This window comes from Diabrotica undecimpunctata, chromosome 5 (assembly GCF_040954645.1).
Source record: "Diabrotica undecimpunctata isolate CICGRU chromosome 5, icDiaUnde3, whole genome shotgun sequence".
Classification (NCBI taxonomy): domain Eukaryota; kingdom Metazoa; phylum Arthropoda; class Insecta; order Coleoptera; family Chrysomelidae; genus Diabrotica; species Diabrotica undecimpunctata.
Window position 1 is genome coordinate 83,332,442 of NC_092807.1, and position 19,883 is coordinate 83,352,324.

General features: G+C 32.5%; 1 protein-coding gene across 1 annotated transcript in view; it reads left to right on the forward strand.

Annotated features, from left to right (window-relative positions):
• The first annotated feature begins 212 nt into the window (after positions 1–212).
• LOC140441423 (uncharacterized) overlaps positions 213–19,883 on the forward strand; it is a 214,886-nt gene continuing 195,215 nt past the window's right edge. Inside the window, exon 1 of the mRNA XM_072532146.1 lies at positions 213–779. The gene's annotated coding sequence lies outside the window, so the exon portion shown is untranslated. The remainder of the gene's footprint in view (positions 780–19,883) is intronic.

A 19,883-nucleotide genomic window follows, 5' to 3' on the forward strand; every position in this document is an offset into this window, starting at 1 on the left:
TGAATTTACTACGAATTTTGACCATGATGAACGGCAGGTGGACTGCAATTTTTAGATTCCCTTGCCGAGTAATTTATCACGCTGGCGCTGTTTGCTTTGCAAGTTTTAGAAAGCACAGTAGTAAAAATTTAAATTCGGTTTGGCCAGGTAGAAATCGTTTGATTTCTCTTTTTGTATAAGGAATTTTATTTATTCTTGGAGCTACAGAAAGAAAAAACAAATACGAAAGTTTGAGAATTTCTTTATAATTCCAAGAGAAGGTGAATTTAGTAAACTATATGGTATGGTTGAAAGTTTTTTGATTGGATGAAAAATAATGGCGGAAGGAGAGAACGAGCCGATGTCTGGAATTAATGAATAGATTTTGGCGAGTTGTGTTTGTTCGATCGAAAGAAGAAGTCCAGTTTTGAAGACCGTGTGTTGGAAAAGTACCGCAGGTTGTGTTAAAAGTTACAAGTGTTATTAGCATAATAATGGAACGGGTGATAGACCAAGTAGAGATGTTCTTTTGAAAATTCCTTGGAGTCTGATGTGTCCAGTTGTGTAAGTAACGAGGAAAAGTTTGTTTGAATTTGTCGCACCGAGTCGATAAAAGAGGATCCTTGGGTCATAAAAAGTAGAAGTGATTAAAAAAAAAATGGAGATTTGCATCAGAAGAAGATAGGAACGAGCACTGTGAGAAGCAGTGAAAAAGAAGGAGAGCAGAATTTGCACAGTGGCAGAAACACATTGTTGGGGAACGTGGACGAGTTCTTTTGGTTACAACACAATCCAGGAAGGTCAGTCGTTTTCTTTTGTGACATGAATCTATGGGTTTTTCGTATTAAATACCATATTGCATATTAAATTTCATAATATTTCATTATTATAAAATTATCCAAATTCAATCAGATTTGTTTTTTATAAATTGTTAAAGTTGGTTTTAGTTACAAAGGAGGCAATAAGAAATAAGACTCTTTATTCGTGTTTTTAGTATGATATAAATATACTAGGATTAAGATAATTGCAATATTTAATTTAATGTTTGTGTAATGAAAATTCATGTTATAGTACCTGTGTAAGTGGCCATAGTAGCCGAGCACGTTAAAGTTGAAATAAAAAAAAAAAAAAAATATTTAATATTTTAATTCCTTTTGATAAAATAAATGGTATTGATAATTTCTATTGAATTTATGTCTGTATTTTTATTTTCCCGTGCCTATAGCGATAAGGAAATAACTAAGAAATACTAGAAGCCACGATTAAAGGTGATTTATTTGTTTTTTGTTTATGTTTTGATCCGCTTAATTAATAAATTTTTTTTTAATTAAATAATTAAAGTAGTTTAAGTCCCATCAACACCAACAGGTTAAAAGCAGACCATAACAATATATATATATATATATATATATATATATATATATATATATATATATATATATATATATATATATATATATATATATATATATATATATATATATATATAGATCTAGCGGTTAATGTGGGCCCCGTACTAAAACGGTATTATACTAACTCCAGGAGAATATACACCGTGTATATTATTATCTGGGTAGCGCTTTATGTAGACTCCGACCAACACGTAGGATTAAATGAACTCCGTAATAGGGTAAAACACTTTTGGGATCCGTATGTATTCTTCCCCGTACACAACTAAACTCCTCCGATGTTGCCAATAATTTGATTAGTCGTAGATTTTTAAATTTTATAGCAGGTACGTTTTGGAACTTGAAATTTATTTAAATATCAATCAATTTAGTCATCTAGAAATTTCACAAATAGGTACTCGGTTAATGTAGTTAAATACTTTATGGTGGTAATTTATATTACTTGCTTTAATTATTTTTAAACTTAAGTTAGTGTCTGTTATAAGCTTGGAAAAGGCAATTTTTATGTATTAGTATTTTTTTAATGCATTGACACTGAAAAATTTATTATATAAATGTACGTTCCGATGTTTCGATTGCTACGTTTTATGATGTACAATATTTGTTTCATAAAGTAGTAAAATTTAAATTATAATAATTTGTAAATCAATCTTAAAATTACAATTTTTTACTGTCTAATTTCAATATTTCAATTTTTAAATGTAGGGAATTCAATATCTTACTATAATACTTTAGTATGTAACTTGTAACAGATACTAAAATAATAAGTAGGCATAACACCTAATTTCGCTTTAACTATAAATGTATCGTATAACGTAACGTAGCAATCAGTAGTGAATCATTACTCAGATAAAATATTTCGGTGACTTTATGGTAATTTGATTATAGCCAACATATCTATTACAATTATTACATATAATATGTTCGGTTGTTTTAAAAAATACTTTGTCGCTTGTAAATTTTGTATCTTTCGTGATCAGGCATACGAGTATTTTATTTTTAATTTAGAAGTAAATGTATATATAATATTCTTTTTTCTGTCACTTATTTTAAATATGGTTCACTTATATTCTTCTTGCTTATTTATTTTTATTCGTAATACTTATAACGTACGTAATAACGTACCCGTTGTTGCAAAAAGCAACAACGGGTACGAAAGATATCAGGTATCAGGGGTGGTATTTGTCAATCTAAATGCCGCCTACGACACATTAAATTAGAGGACATTTCTCCAAAAACTGTATGACAAACTGTAAACATCGTTTTATCCGCGTATATCTACAGAACAGAAGATTTTTCGTATCATTCAATGGTAATATGGAGAACGCAGACAAACGGTCTCGCTTGGCGTAGCGTAATGGCACCTACACTGTATTACATTTACACAAATGATCAACAGATACCAGTAGATACTAGGATTTTCATGTAGACCATACATTACACAACCAAAAACTTTTGTTGCTGGAGTGGAGAAAAATCTAATAGATGCCTTAAATATAATAAAAATGAACTACGATTTAATTTTAAGCCAAACCCCGAAAATCTTAGGAACGCTCCTTCAATTTTCCCAACACAGGCGCTTTCACAAAACTCAACATCCAATAGTGTGATGAAATCCTTGAACTCTGAATTTCCTATAAATACCTTGTAGATAGTTTATATCGCACGTTGTCAATCACAGAATCTTGTTTAAAACTAAAAGGCAAACTAAGGACCAGAAATAGTATGCTCCGCAAGCTTGTCAGCTAAAAATGGGGCGCACATCCTTTCACCCTTAAAACGTAAATGCTTGCACTTTTCTTCTTGCTTAACTGTCTTTTTCCTTTTATTCCGATATACTCTGTACGAGTACTAGAAACCAATTCGTTAAGGATTTTTGCTTAGTTGAGGAGATATGTTGTGGAATGCAATTTTTAGATTCCCCATGTCTCTAATAACAGTTTTATCAACGTCTGTTTTTCCTTGCAATTCTTAGAAGGCACAGATTAAAGCAAAATACTGAATTCGGTTTCAAAAATTAGTTTACGTTTTTTAACCAAGTTTGACATCTTGGCGTCTATGCATGTGTCCGATCTACCTTAAGCGATTTATTTTCCTAAACAATATATTTATAAGAGCTTTCTTTATTTAGTATGTGTTCTTATTCTATACGGATTTGTAGCAATATGATAATGAGGTTAAAAAAGTTTTCTTATTATTTTTCTTTCAAATATTCGGAGTTCTTCCTTGTTTGTTTTAGTCACTGTCCATGATTCGCATTCATGTATTAAAATAGGTCTTAAGTGAATTATGCTCTGTATTGAATTGCTTTCTTCTGTTGATTCGCTTGTATTTGGTTTTTATTTTGTTGATTTTAAGTAAAACATTTTTCGTGCCCTCTTCACTTTGTTGAAGATGTCGTTTGCGGAGAGAGTTTCTTATAAGATCAATATCATTAGCAGATGCTAGGACTGCTTTGTACCTTGAGCCATTAATGAATTGCATTTTAAATAGACGTTATTTCTATTTTGGTAAGCTCTTCATTAAATTTTTGAATATTTGAATCGAGAATCTGTATTTTATTCAACTGTTTTATAACACAGAGTTTCTTGGCGCCTATCTTCATCTCTGTTTTTTTTTTTGTTTAGCGTATCATTATTTTTCTTCCTATGCCATCCCCATTAACGGAGGTTGGCGACCACATTTCTAAAAGTATCTCTGTCTTTTGCAACGTGGAATAATTCGTCTACAGTCATCTTTGTCCAGTCACGAATATTTCGCAGCCATGACTTCCTCTTTCTACCTATTCCCTTTTTGCCATCGACTCTACCCTGCATGATGGTCTGCAGAAGACTTTATATTCCTTAGTATGTGTTCCAGGTATGCAGTCCTGCGTACTTTTATTGTTCTCAACAATTTTTTGTCTCGACCCATCCTTCTCAGCACTTCCTCATTGGTGACCCTGGCAGTCCATGGAATTCTCAACATTCTCCGGTATATCTAAAATTCAAAGGCTTGAAGCTTCCTAACTATTTGCACTTTTACCGTCCATATTTCTACTGCGTACAATAGTTGAGACCAGACGTAACATTCAACAAACCTCAGGCTCAGCGCAGTATTAAGATTTTTGTCACAGAACAATTGCTTGAATTTTAAGAACGCTGCCCTTGACATTTCTATTCGTACCCTGATTTCTTAGTCTGAATCTAATTCTTTGTTGATGTAAGCTCCCAGATATTTATATTTTTACTCCCGCATCATTATTAAAAGAATTTTGCTGAATGTCGATCTAGGGAATCCGGTGGTATGTACATGATGTTTCCATAACCAACGTTCGAAAATTTGTCTTACTGTAAAGTCATGAGGATTTTACTAGGAAATATAGTGCTGTTTAATAATAATAAAGTTCAAGCAACAATTCCTATATGCACTAACTTGGTACTGATATCTCTCGATACCAGGTAGCAGTCCCGAAAACATTATAACTGCTACACTCATGCTTTCAATTATCCAACGATTAGCCAGTCCAGGACTATACGCCTTATTATGGTACTGATATTGCTGCTGTCCTTCATAAGTAAATATAATATGCAAGAAAGGTTTTGGCAATTTAATAGGATTTTGTATGTTAGAATATTATTTCTCCGAGAAAGTGAAAAATATCTATTTGCTATCCGGATTTAATTCATAGATTAAATATTAGAATGCTACAAAATAATGCTATTAGCAGCAAAAAACGGTCTGATAGTAAGTAATGAGAAAACTAAATAAATTTCTTTAACATACAAGAGAGAGGACGTAGGGTAGGGCATAACGTAACAATAAACCCATATAATTTTGAAAGATTGCAGCGTTTTAGGTATCGTAGATAACGCTGTTACATAAGAAATAAAATGGAATATTCAGGTAGCTAACTGATGTAAATATAACCCACATAACACTTTTAAATCCAGAAGTCTAATACAAATCCCCAAAATCAGGATATATAAAACAGTGATTAAACCAGTGCTATTGACTTAAATGTGACGAGAACGCTGACAAAACAATGTAAGTAAAACTTAGGTATTAATTAGATCAGGATTACTAGAAAAGCCATCAGAATTATTTTCCAACTTACAAAGGTCCGAATACTAACCAATACCGAACCGGAACTAATGCCAAGGTCTAACAGATATATAAAGATAGCAACGTCATACAAGAGACTAAATCTCAACGCCAAAGTTACGCTGGCTACATCCAAAGGCTTTCTAATAACTGCATTGCCAAGTTAAACTGGGAGAATGCCCCGAGAGAAAAAATGCCCTTAGGACGTCCACGAATCAACAGGGGAGGTAACATATGGTCAGATTTAGGAATAATGGAACTATCTACCGACCCATCATATTTATCAACACATGCCTGTACAACCAACTGCTATCCAACCTACAATCAATACTTATCTGTTGGGAACTATCAAATCCATTACATGTAGTCAAACGAAGTAGGCTTAAAAAAAGTTATCTTAGGAAAGGCACTAAAGAAATATTGATACATATTTTTAAAACGTTATTTACGTGGCTAAGTTTTCAATAGGAATGAGGAGACAAAAAGCAGAAAAGCCAATAGAACCTTGTTGCGTTCTGACTATACTATGACGATAACCTTTACAATATAAACAATACTTGAGGCAACTGTTTGTCTCAATTTTGTCATTCAGAATAATTATGTCTGTATTTTTTAATTTGCTAATTTCCATAGATTCTAATTTCCATAGAATCTAAATATATCTTAAGGCCTTTATTTTAAATATACTTTTTTAGTAATGAAAATACGTAGATAGAACCTGGAATATACATTTAACCTTTAATCTCTGGGATAAATCCATCTCCTAAACAATGGCGCCGATGTATTTAGTTAAAATTCTGTGCACTTATTTTAACCGTTTATGTCCTTATCATTCATATATGAGTTGTGACCGATATTACAAACTCATTTACTTTTCACAAGGAGACTTCATATTAACTATACTTATTACTATACAAATCTGATTCGAAATATCGTCGAAAAGTAACAGTGTGTAAAATTATTTTTAATGAAAAGTTAATTAGCCATTTCTTATGGGGTTAAAAAGAAAAGCCTTTACGAAAATTTGAGTACAAATAAGACCACCGAAATCAGTTGTACCCTGGGTAATGAATAATTAATTAATCGGCTAATCAGAATCACCCGGTCAATATGATTTTTGTCAAATCGGTCCTTTTTAGGATCAATTATTCTAATAATGTCTATAAATATTAAGGGCATATCTAAAGATAAAGACACTTTACTTTACTTAACCTTATCAGACATATGCGCTTAGCACAAATGTGACGCATTTCTAGTGCAGAAAATACATAGAAGGCAAAAAATAGTGTATTTGGTATTAAGCTGATCGCTGAAAATCACATAATAAATGTAAAAGTGCTATCTCTGCCGGCAAAGAAGCAAAGAAAAACTTAAAATGAGAGAGGACAAAACCAGTCAGCTGAAGGAACCTTTTAACGATGTTGAGCTTGGATCCACTATCTACGTATATAATGAAGAATAGTACGGCACTGACTGAAGATCTGAGCACAAAGCTTATTATAAAATTTGGACCAAAAATACAACAGTTACTGATATCCAAAGTCTTCAGACAAACAAAGCAAAGACAAAGTTGTTGCCTTGCTTAAACCTGGCAAAAACTCCAACGACCACAAAAGCTATCGGTCAATATATTTATTTTGTCAGCTTTACAAAATACTTCTCAAGAGGTAAAACAGAAGAAAAACTCAAATTAAAAGACAAAAGTTGCTATAGACAGGAAAGATCGTGTACGTCACCAATACTAAATCTTGCCCAACACAGCAAAGATGGGTACAAAAGATATTAGGTATGAGGAGTGGTATTTGTCAATCTAAGCAGCAATTTGCAGTTTTCATTCAACATCTAAGTTACGGTATGCCCTACTCTACGTCCTCTCTCTTGTATGTTAAAGAAATTTATTTAGTCATCTGGGAAAAATTTCTCAAACGATATTAATATTAAAAGGGACTTTAAAGAGCCAAAGCACGCTAAACCGTAAGGTGACTAAACCACACAAAATGGTTATTTGAGAAAAATTATAGCTCGTTCCAGAAAGAATTGTAAATATAACATTAATGTAATTTAAGAAGAAACACTGAAGAAAAAAAACAGTAGCGGTTAGCCTAAATAAAGAAAGACAAGAAGATGTAATTTAATGTTTTGAAAAAATTTTGAGAAAATAAAAGTGTTTTTATTTTCTCTTTTGTTCAACAATTAAAATGTATTACTATACTTCTAGATGTTCCAATACAATAAAGGATAATAAACATAAAGCACAGGGTACAAAATTTTATTATTTTCTATGTGCTAGTTATTATAAACACATAAGCTATACTACAATCAAAAACTATGACCACTATGAAAAAATACGGTAGACTATAACTACATTTGTGCTTTAGCACTATAGTAAGAACAATATAAAAAATCTAAATTCCTACATAATTATATTAACGAGAAGTTAAAAAAACTTTTGTTCGTTATCAGTAATAGAAAGCGCATTTCAGAATATATTATGAAAAATGTTGTTGATATTACAATATCAGATGATAGGAATACAAAAATAAAAAACAACTTACCTTTTCAAAACAACAATGAATCACTTCATTTTATCACGAAAATTTTAAAAATTGCAATGTAATTGAACCCATTTTGTGAGCTATAGTTACATTGATACTTATGTGGCAATTAGCTGTAAAGTCATTAGTCTTTTCCGTCGTATCATATTTTCCTAATATTTTTTGAAGGCAAGCGGTTTAGTTTGTGTAATATAATATCCCCAATTCGTCTCATAATATTTAGTTTTCAAAACAGCTGTTAATAATTCGTTCACATTTTTTAGAGCTCTTTGCAGTACATTTGAAAATAAGTCGACAGTAAGATACTTTACTTGTAGATTACTCCTTGTTAAATTAGTTTATTAGGTAAGCATAGTTCTGCCATGGTATTTCATAGTTTTATTCTTATGATTATATCAGTGTTTGTTTAAAATCTATAAATAACTAGTAGTTTAATGTTTTTTTTTTTTGTATTCCCAACATTTCTCATTAACTGCCTAATAGTGAATAATTGATCAACGATTTATTAGTTTTTCTAATTCCATACTAATAGTCTCCTATTTGATAGTTCACCTATTCACTCAATCGTTCCAGGTGTATTAGAAAAAATACTGTATATCCTAATAATTAATAGATATATAGCTTATATATAGCTTATATCGCTATAGTTTGTGCAGTACATTTTATTATCCCTTTTGTGTATGGTATGCTTTTCAGCAAGTTGGTACTTGCTCTTACTTCTAAATTGACAGATCAGCTGTTTAACTGCCTGTACTGAACTTTCTTCTTCATTTTGCAAATATATATAAAAATTAATAAAACTCTGACATACCGTTAATTAAAATATTGGATACCCTATACTATTCAATCAACGGAAATACTAAGATCACAAGAATCTATCTCTATCTAATTAGCCTTTTTCGGTCCATCTTTGGACATAGGCCTTCCCAATCCTTTTCCATTCTTCTCTGTCTGTCGGTATAGTCATCTACCTAGAGCCCACGTGCTTCTTGATATCATCTGCCCATCTCATTTGGGGCCTTCCTCTGCTTCGTTTATATTCCCACGGTCTCCAACTTATAAGAATTTTGTTTCATCGGTCTTCTTTTTGTCTTATATTGTGACCGGCAAATCTCCATTTCAATTTTGCAACTTCTTATCTAACATCCCTCACTTTTGTTTTCTCTCTTATCCACTCGTTTCCCTTTTTATCCATTAGTCTTATGTGCAACATTTGTCTTTCCATTGCTATTTGGATTTTTATGGTTATGTCCATGTTTACTTTTGTAAATGTCCACGTTTGGGAACCATAAGTTAGAACAGGGAGTACGCATTGATTGTATACTTTGGTCTTAAGATGCTGTGGATATCTTTTGTTTTTAAGAATGTAGCTTAGTTTGCCAAATGCCGCCCATGCCAGTCTAACTCGTCTTTTTATCTCTGCTGTTTGGTTTTCTTTGTTACGTTTTATAGTTTGACCCAGATATATATAATCCTGAACTTGTTCTACTTCATCTTGTCCGATCCTCATTGTGATGTTTTCATCTGTATTTGTTATAATTTTGGTCTTGCTGTAATTCATATTAGGCCTATCTTTCCAGCTTCTACGTCCAGTTCTTTCATCATTTCAAATAATTATTCTCATTTATCTGTTATCAATGCGATGTCATCAGCGTATATTAGATGGTTCAAGCGTTGTCCATAAATTTTTATACCTTTTTCTTCCCATTCTGATCTTTTAAAAATATCTTCCAGAGCCTGATTGAAAAGTTTCGGTGATATTGTGTCACCCTGTCTCACGCCTCTATTTATTTGTATTGATTTTGTTTATTCATATACTTTAATTGTTGTTTTGGCTTCCTTATATATATTGGCGATTAGTTACGTATATCTGTGGTCAATTCATTTTCTTATTCATTTTTCATTATTCATTTGCTCGTTCTATAAGTATTTTCATACTTAGTAAATGGTCACTTGTGCTGAATCCCTTTCTAAAACCAGCTTGTTCTTTTGACTGGTATCCATCGAATTTTGTCGTCAATCTATTGGTTAAAATTTTTGTTAGGAGTTTATACATTACATTGAGGAGTGTTATAGGTTGGTAGTTTTTTATATCTGCTTTATCCCCTTTCTTGTGTAGGATAATGGTTACGGATTCCTTCCAGTTGTTTGGGATTCTTTTTTCTTTTAATATCTTGTTAAAAACGGAATGCAGATTGTTAATTACCACTTTTCCACCATATTTCAGCATATCTGCAGTTATTCCATCTTTTACTGGCGATTTGTTGTTTTTCATTTCTTTCAATGCCTTCTTTATTTCTGATTTGCTTATTTCTGGCTGTAGCTCTGAGTTGACATTTTTTACTTTAGCCTTAAGTTGGTTTTTAATTGTTTCTGGTGGTTCCTTTTTTGTTTTATATAGTTCTGAGTAGAAATGGTGGATAATATTTATAATGTCATCTTTAACGTTTGTTTCTAGTCCGTTTTCATCTTTTTTTTTGTTTATTTCACACTTACCTAATTTCGGTCTTAAGCATTTCATATTTTTGTTGTTTTGTATTACTTTTTCTATTTTTATTTCTTGTTCTTTTCTCTTATTTTTTCTTATTATTCTGCTTATTGTTTTATTGATTTCTACATATTCTATAGCTTCCTTCTTTTATCCATAAGCTTCTTTGTTTCTGTTGATATATAATTGTTCTTCTTTAGATCCTTTTTTAGATTCTTTTTTGCTATTTCTTTTCCTGATGTAATCATCGTTGCTGTAAGTATGTTGTCTATTTCATCTATATCTTTGTCATCACTGTCTAATTTTTAAGTAAGTTGTTCTTTTAATAGGTCTTTGTATATCTCTTTATATTGCCCTAGTTTGTTTCTATCTACTAGATCCTAGTTTTTAATTATTTTTCTTTTCATTTCATAGTTATCGTCAACACTAATTTTTGCTCTGACCATCCAGTGATCGCTACCTGTTGTGAATCTGTTAAGAACTGTTACATCTTTAATGATATATCGTTCCGTGGACAGTATGTAGTCGATCTCATTTTTTGTGGATCCATTAGGGCTGACCCATGTCCACTTTCGTTGGGGCTTCTTTTTGTAAAAGGAGTTCATTGCGTATAGATGCTTTTCTTCTAGGTAGTTCATCAAAGTAGCACCTCTATCATTTCTCTGACCATAGCCGAAATCTCCTATTTTACTTTCTTCATTGTTTAGTTTTCTACCCAGTTTGGCATTGAAATCTCCAATTACTAGTATAAGACGATTTTTATGTTCTTCCATAGTCTTTGATATATCTTCATAAAATAGTTCGATATATTCCGTCATCATAAGCTGTCGTGGGGGCATATACCTAGATAATTTTAATTAATGTTCTTCTTATTTTAAGTATGACATAGGCTGTATTCGGGTTTCTTCTTTTCGTCGAGTTTCTGATAGGCCTATGATATCTCATTTTATGGTTGTTAATTCTTCTTTCAGTTCATGTACTTATTCATCCGTAGACATCGATCTAATATTGTATGTCCCTATTGACAGGTTGACGGATTTTTTTGATTTATGTTGTGTTCGTCTTAGTGGGTTTTTGTTTATATCTATCAAAAGCGAATTATTGCGTCTCTCAGATACAGCGAGGCAGACCTTTGAGGTGTGGGATAATATTATGGGTTATTTCTGCTTTCGTCATAATTTACACTGAAATTACTAACAAGAGAGTGCTCTTACTTCCACATGTTCAAATTGATATATAGTACCAACAGATGCTAGTTATATACCATCAGTACTAATAAAATGGAAACTATCAAATTAATGTCAATTTCATTGAATAATCAAAACAATCGAAAATATAAAATATACCAAAACAACACAATAAAAGTAAAAGTAGAAGAAGAACTAACCGACCCTATTGAAGCTGGTAATGGGATAAGAGAAGGAGATTTCCTGAGTCCTCTATTGTTCAACCGGATTATGGATGAAATAATAAAAAGTAAGAAATAAAAGAGGATACCAAATGGGAGAAAAACAAATTAAAATAATCTGCTATGCAGACGACGCAGTACTATTCTTTCAAAGTAAAGATGATTTACAACGTATGCTACACCAATTTCATATAACCGCCAGAAAATTTAACATGTTAATTTCCTCAAAAGAGACAAAATGCATGGTTACAACAGCAAGTTTACTAATATGTTAATTGGAGCTGGAAGGTCAGATAATAGAACAAGTGATGAAGTTTAAATATCTAGGTATCACATTATCTAGCTACGGAAAGCTCGAAACTTAAGTGGAAGATCCACTGAATAGAGCAAACAGAGCCGCAGGCTGCCTAAATGAAACAATATGAAGAAATAAAAATATCGGGAAAGAAACCAAAGGCAGAATTTACAAAATTTACAATAATGACATACGCAGCAGAAACAAGACCTGACATAAACAGGACAAAAAGGATGTTAGAAACAACAGAGATATAAACACTTAGAAAAATTGATGGTAAGACACTATGGGACAGAGCTAGAAGTACAGATATACGATGTAGATGCAAGGTGAAGAACATCAAGAACTGGTTAAGAAATAGAAGAGTAGAACGGAACGATCATATAAGCCAAATGACAACAAATAGAGTAGTAGACACGGCAAGAGACGGTTACCCAATAGGAAGACGATCAGTAGGAAGACCACGAAAACCATGGAACGGCAACTTACTGGAGGCACATTGAAAAACAGACAGAGTCATGGCTATATAAAAAGAAGAAGAAGAAGAAGAAGAAGAAGAAGTAGAAAAAGATACACAGGATAAACATTAAAATAGCTGCAAGAAAGAGAAAATGAATCAGTCATATTAATGTAGAATAGCAGAGGACAGAATGTTTAGAGAAAATAATGAATCAGTCATATTAATTTAGAATAGCAGAGGACAAAGTATTTGTCATAGCCTTGGACAAGTGTCCAATTGAAAAAAGACCACAGGTCGTTCAAAAAAGACGGAACTCTAGAAAGAAAATAGAATAGATTTAAAAAAAAAGCATAAACGTGTCTTTTCCTACTCTTTTAATATTGAAAATACGCAAATAGAACCTTGAATTAAAATGTAACCTTTGATATCTGTGATAAACCCATCACCTGAAAAATGGCGCCGATGTATGAAGTTGAAATTTTTTACACCTATTTTAACTGTTTTTATTTTTTTATTATCTATATATGAGTTGCGAACGATATCACAAACTTATTTATTTTCCACAAACAGGCTCTTTAATACCTTAAATTATTACTATACAAATCTGATTCGAAATATCGTCAAAAAGTAATACACGGCATGTAAAATTTAAATTTTCAATAAAAAGTAAAATATTAGGCATTACTTATGGGGTTCAAAGAACGAGCCTTTACGAAAATTTAGGTACTAAGAAAACCACCACAATCGGGTATACCCAGGGTAATGATTAAATAATTAATCGGCTAATTCTTCAGTCACCCCTTTAATATGATTTTGTCAAATTGGTCCTTTTTAGGACCAACTATTCTAATAACATAATGTTTATAACTGTTAAGGGTATATCTAGAGATCAAGAAATTTTACTTTACTTAAACTTATCAGACATATGCGCTAAACACGAATCTGACTTATTTCTAGTGCAGGAAACACATATAGGGCCTAACGTAGGGTATTTGGAATAAAGCTTATCGCTGAAAACCACATTATAGATATAGACATGCTATCTCTGTCGGAAAAAAAGCAAAGAATAACTCAAAGTAAGAAAGGACAAAACCAGTCAGCTTTCAGAGAAACTTTCAACGATGTTGAGCTTGGATCCACCATCTACATATTTAATGAAAAATAATACAACTACCGACATTGAGGATCTGAGCACAAAGCTTATTACGAAATCTGGACCAAAAACACCACAATGGCTTATCCGGATGATGAACAACTGTATTCAAATTATGGAAACACCCAAAATCTAGAGACAAGCCAAAGTTGTTACCTTGCTTAAACCTGGCAAAAACTCCAACGACCACAAAAACTATCGGCCAATATCTTTATTTTGTCAGCTATTTAAAATACTTTTGCACAAGATCGTTAATATGATTTCACCGATATTTGAAGAAAAGCTCAAATTAAAAGACAAAAGTGGCTATAGATAGGGAAGATCAGGTACATTACAAATGCTAAATCTTACCCAACACATCAAAGACGGGTACGAAAAATATCGGGTATCAGGGGTGGTATTTTTCAATCCAAATGCCGCTTACGACACCTTAAATTACAAAATATTTCTCGAAAAACTATACGATATCCCCTTAGATAACAAACTCACTTATATTATTTGCGTATGCCTACACAAGAGAATATTTTTTGTATCACTCAATGTTAAGAATAGCAGATGAAGAACGGTCTCGCTTGGGGTAGCATAAAGGCACCTACACTGTATAACATTTACACAAACAAACGATTCATACCGGTAGATATTAGGACTTCTATTATATAGACGAGACACCTATTATTGCACAATAAAAATAAACTATGAATCAATTTTCAGCCAAAACCCCTGAAAAACTCGTGGGTGCTCCTTCAATTTCCTCGACATAGACGTTTTCACAAAACTGAACATCCAATCTTGTCATAAAATCATTGAACTGTAGACTTCCTATAAATTCCTTGAAAATAGTTTGTATTACACCGGGTCAGTCACAGATTATTGTTTAAAACTAAAAGGTAAATTGAGGACCAGAAATAATATTCTTCGCAAGCTTATCAGCTAAAAATAAGGCGCACGTCCTTCCGCCCTTAAAACATAGACGCTTGTACTATATGCTTCTGCTGCCGAATATACCTTGTTAGACAAATTAACCATTCTTTCTATTAATTTTAACACAAAAATATCTATTGTAGCACTTAACCATATTTATTTTGAGATAACCTTCTATCAAGATATCATATGTAGTACACAAATAAGACCAGAACTAAAATATTAAAAAAGCTTTATACAATATATCGCAGAAGATTGGATAAAATAAAAGTAGTTTTTATTATTCAGATGCTTACATAAAATGTACAAAGACATACTCACGTAAACAAAATATATTACGAAATTTCTTGAACTAATTGAACTAATAAAATTATATTAAATAAAAAAACAACATCTTTAAAAATACAGAAAAAATAAAATTTTCGATGCAAGCGAACATTCCATTCAATAATAAGCCCAAATCCTTTTGTATCTACATACCTGTTTTTTAAAGAACCAGTTACATTTTAGTACTTAGTTATACCAGGTAATATAATATCCTCTGTTACACAGTGTAATGCGTATGACATTCCACTGTCTACAAACAGTAGATAAAAATAAGGAGCCCATATAAACCGTTCAGGGTATATGTTGAAAACATACGGTATAATCGCACAGTTGCCAAACTCTCAGAGCTTACTTAAACCGATAAACGTATGGTTCAAATATACAATGAAGAAGATCTGAACGACCCCTATAATATATACACGTGAACTAAGCGATATACATTTATGATACAGGGGTATTTACGGGCTCCAAAAAATTTTTATAAATTATTAAACTCTACATGTTGATGAATCTACTGAACCAATATTACGGAATTGTCAAGTGAGCTCCGTATATCGGTATCCACTTGACCACGGAGCTCAATTGAACCTGAATTTTAACATGGGCGGAGTTCACTTAATGCCGTAGATATATATATATATATATATATATATATATATATATATATATATATATATATATATATATATATATATATATATATATATATATATATGTAAATACTTTTTTCTTTTTGGGTGTGGTAGTCAATAAAAACAGAGCTTTGCTAAGGCGTACTATTTATTCTGAATCCAAGCTTTCGGTGGTTTTTTGCCACCTTTATCAAGGTCTACAAAGAAAATTACTATGTTGTAACAGTTTGAATGGTGCCAAAAAAAAGGCTATAAAAAACTATAAAAAACTTACCCGAATGTAAGATTCGTGGCAGAAAAAACAACGTTAAATAACATGATATACTGAAGTTGCAATTACACTTTAAAAATTACTGTTACAAAAAACACTTTAAAATTACTAAATACGTTGAAAGTTAAAAACAAAATGAAGGACGACATGTTAAAACAGTCGTCGCTGCAGGCTTGATTTCAGTCACATTTCACGAGCAGAAAGGGAACGTGGGTGGACAATTATTGTTTAAATAGTTAGGAGAAAATACAAAAAACAACTTTGAAATTAACGTCTCACAAAATACTGTTTATGAATTTTGAGTACTACCAACTGTATTACCAACTTAAAAATAAGCGGGAAGTTAAAAATGTTATTTATGACATAAGCAATCGAAAGAAAATAGTATTTAGTAAATAGGTTTAGAAAAAATAATAACTCAAACAAAACAAAACTAAATTAGTAACTGAAGTTTGATCACAAGTATTCAATTAATACTGAAATTTTTAACAAAAGAAAAGAACAAAGAAAACTCTGAGATGCAAAATAGCTCAGTCAAAAGTCAATATAAAATTGTAAATTTTGCTAAGATTCTGGATCTCAGATCTCTTATTACGATTGTTATTATCACTCTTGCTGATATGTACCATCTCTAAGAAAGTTCTCTTAAATTTATTTTTCTCTCTGGCTAATATTTTTACATTGTTGAAATCTATCTTCATTTTGTTTTTAACTTTCAACGTATTTAGTAATTTTAAAGTGTTTTTTTAACAGTAATTTTTAAAGTGTAATTGCAACTTCAGTATATCATGTTATTTAACGTTGTTGTTTCTGCCACGAATCTTACATTCGGGTAAGTTTTTTATAGTTTTTTATAGCCTTTTTTTGGCACCATTCAAACTGTTACAACATAGTAATTTTCTTTGTAGACCTTGATAAAGGTGGCAAAAAACCACCGAAAGCTTGGATTCAGAATAAATAGTACGCCTTAGCAAAGCTCTGTTTTTATTGACTACCACACCCAAAAAGAAAAAAGTATTTACATATATTTTTTCCAAACTATTCAAAAAATTTTGGACTACTTATACTATATATATATCTATATAGATCTAGCGGTTAATGTGGGCTCCGTATTAAAACGGTGTTATACGAACTCTAGGAGAATATACACCGAGTATATTATTATCTAAGTAGCGCTTTCTGTAGACTCCGACCAACGCATAGGATCAAGTAGACTCCGTAATACGTTAAAACATTTTTGGGATCCGTATACACCTTGTCTGGTACAAAACTAAGCTCCTGCAATGTTGCCAATAATTTTATTAGTCGTAGATTTTGAAATTTTACAGCAGGTATATTGTGGGACTTGAAATTTATATTAATATTCATCAATTTAGGCATCGAGGAATTTCATAGATACTTGGCTAACGTAGTTAAAATTTTTATAATATAAATTGTTAACCGACATATAAATTTATATTACTTTTATGTTTAATAGGCAAGGTAGTAATTTATATTACTTGCTTTAATTATTTTTAAACTTAAGTAAGCGTCTATTATAAACTTGGAAAGTTTCCATTTTTATGCATTAGTATTTTCTTTTAATGCATCGGACTGAAACATTTATCATATAAATGTACGTATATCGAGTGGAGTTTTCGTGTAACAGTTTAAGAAAGTAGTAGTACTCTAATATTTGTTACCACATAAAATTATAGAAAACTCTGTACAGCAGGGAGATCTTAGTAACTTTCTGATTGCTACAGTTTATGACGTGCAATATTTGTTTCATAAATTAATAAAATTTAAATTACAATAATTTATAAATCACTTTTTAAATTGGTCACTTATGTTAATAGAGGTCATCGTGAGTGCAAACAGTAACAACGAGTACGAAAGATATCAGGCATCAGGGGTGGTATTTGGAAATCTAAATACCGCTTACGACACCTTAAATTAAAGGGAATTTCTCTAAAAACTATATGACATCCCCTTAGATAATAAACTCACTCATTTTAATATATTAAACCTGCTGTATATAGAGATTCGCGGATAGCGGGTAGGAACTACTTTTTGGACAGTCCTATCAGGGAAAGTGAATCAATCCCTGCCTTCCGCAGATTCCAGGTGTTTCCTGGCCCGGGAAACTAGTACCTGTTAAGGGTCCCTTCTCCAGGGTTATGGATGAAGACCACAACGGCATCCAGGGTGGAGAAGAAGGTCTTTACAAGGGTCTGGAGGGCGGAGGTGGCAGCCCAATGGTTTTAGGGTTTATATAAAATCAAACCTGGAACGGGTCATAATGATTCAGTTGAACGCGAAACCCAGAAATATAAATTTAATACAAGTGTATGCACCGACAGCGGAAAGTGAACTGGAAGAACTTGAAAAGGTCTACGCCGATGTAAAGACCGTCACTTACCAACTCAAGACTAGAGATCTTACTATTCTGATGGGTGACCTTAATGCTAAGATAGGAAAAGGCAGACAAAGTAACATTATTGGATGTTATGGACTGGGCGATAGAAATGAAAGAGGAGATTATTTCTCAGATTTTGCAAAGAACATCATCATCATCATCAATCAGCCCTGAGTTGTCCATTGTTGAACATAGGCCTCCTCTAGACTTTTCCATCTGCTTCTGTTCTGCACCTCTGCTATCCAATTGGTCACGATTCTTTTAAGGTCGTCGGTCCATTGCGTTGGGGGTCTTCCTCGGCTTCGCTTGTCAGTCCGTGGTCTTCACTCAAGCAATTTTTTTGTCCAACTGTCGTCTTTCATTCTTGCAACATGTCCTGCACATCTCCATTTTTGCCTTGTAATATGTTCGATAATGTCTTCCACTCCGGTTCGTCTACGAACTTCCTCGTTTCTTATTCTATTTCTTAAGCTTATTCCAAGCATTGATCTCTCCATTTTTCGTTGTGTACTTCTCAATTTTTCGGCTGATATGTATTTTTGTGAGAGCTAAGGTTTCTGCTCCGTATGTGAGGACTGGTAGAACGCACTGGTTAAAAGCTTTTCTTTTTAAATGGATCGGTATATTTGTTTTAAATACGTCTCTTATTTTTCCGAATGCAGCCCAACCCAGACTTATTCTTCTAAGTAGCTCGCATGTTTGGTTATCTCGCGTTAACCTTATTTCGTGACCCAAATACACATATTTTTCCACAAGTTCTATGGGCGACTTTTCGATTTCTATTAGCTCATTGGGGACGAGATTGGTCATCATTTTTGTTTTTCCATAGTTTATTTTTAAATCGACTTTCTGGGTTACTTGCTGTAGTTATTGTAGCATAACTCTGGCTTCTCCTAAGTTGTCTGTTATGAGAACAATATCATCGGCATATCTGAGATGATTGAATATCTTTCCATCGATGCTAATACCCTTTGATTCCCACTCTAGCCGTTTAAATGCGTACTCCACAACTGCTATAAATAGTTTTGGCGACAAGGTATCTCCCTGCCGTACCCCTCTGCCAATTTTTATCTTCTCAGTTATGCAGTGGAGGTTAACGGTTGTTGTCACATTTTCGTATATATTTCGAATAATATTTGCATACCTGTGATCTATTCTGCATTCTGATAGTGCTTTTAAGATAGCAACTGTTTCGACTGTGTCAAATCCTTTGTGGAAGTCGACAAAGATAAGAGCAAGGGGTCTGTTATATTCGATAGACTTTTCGACTAGAGTTTTAAGGCATTGCAAATGGTCGTTTGTTCCGTGTCCCGCTCGAAATCCTGCCTGTTCTTCTGATTGATAGAAATCGAGTTTTGCTTCTAATCTGTTTGTCAGTGTTCGAGTAAAAAGCTTGTATAGGTGGTTAAGCAAACTAATTGGCCTATAGGTTTTGAGATCTGATTTATCCCCTTTTTTGTGGAGGAGGATTGTAACCAAATTCTTCCATGTACTTGGAATGTTT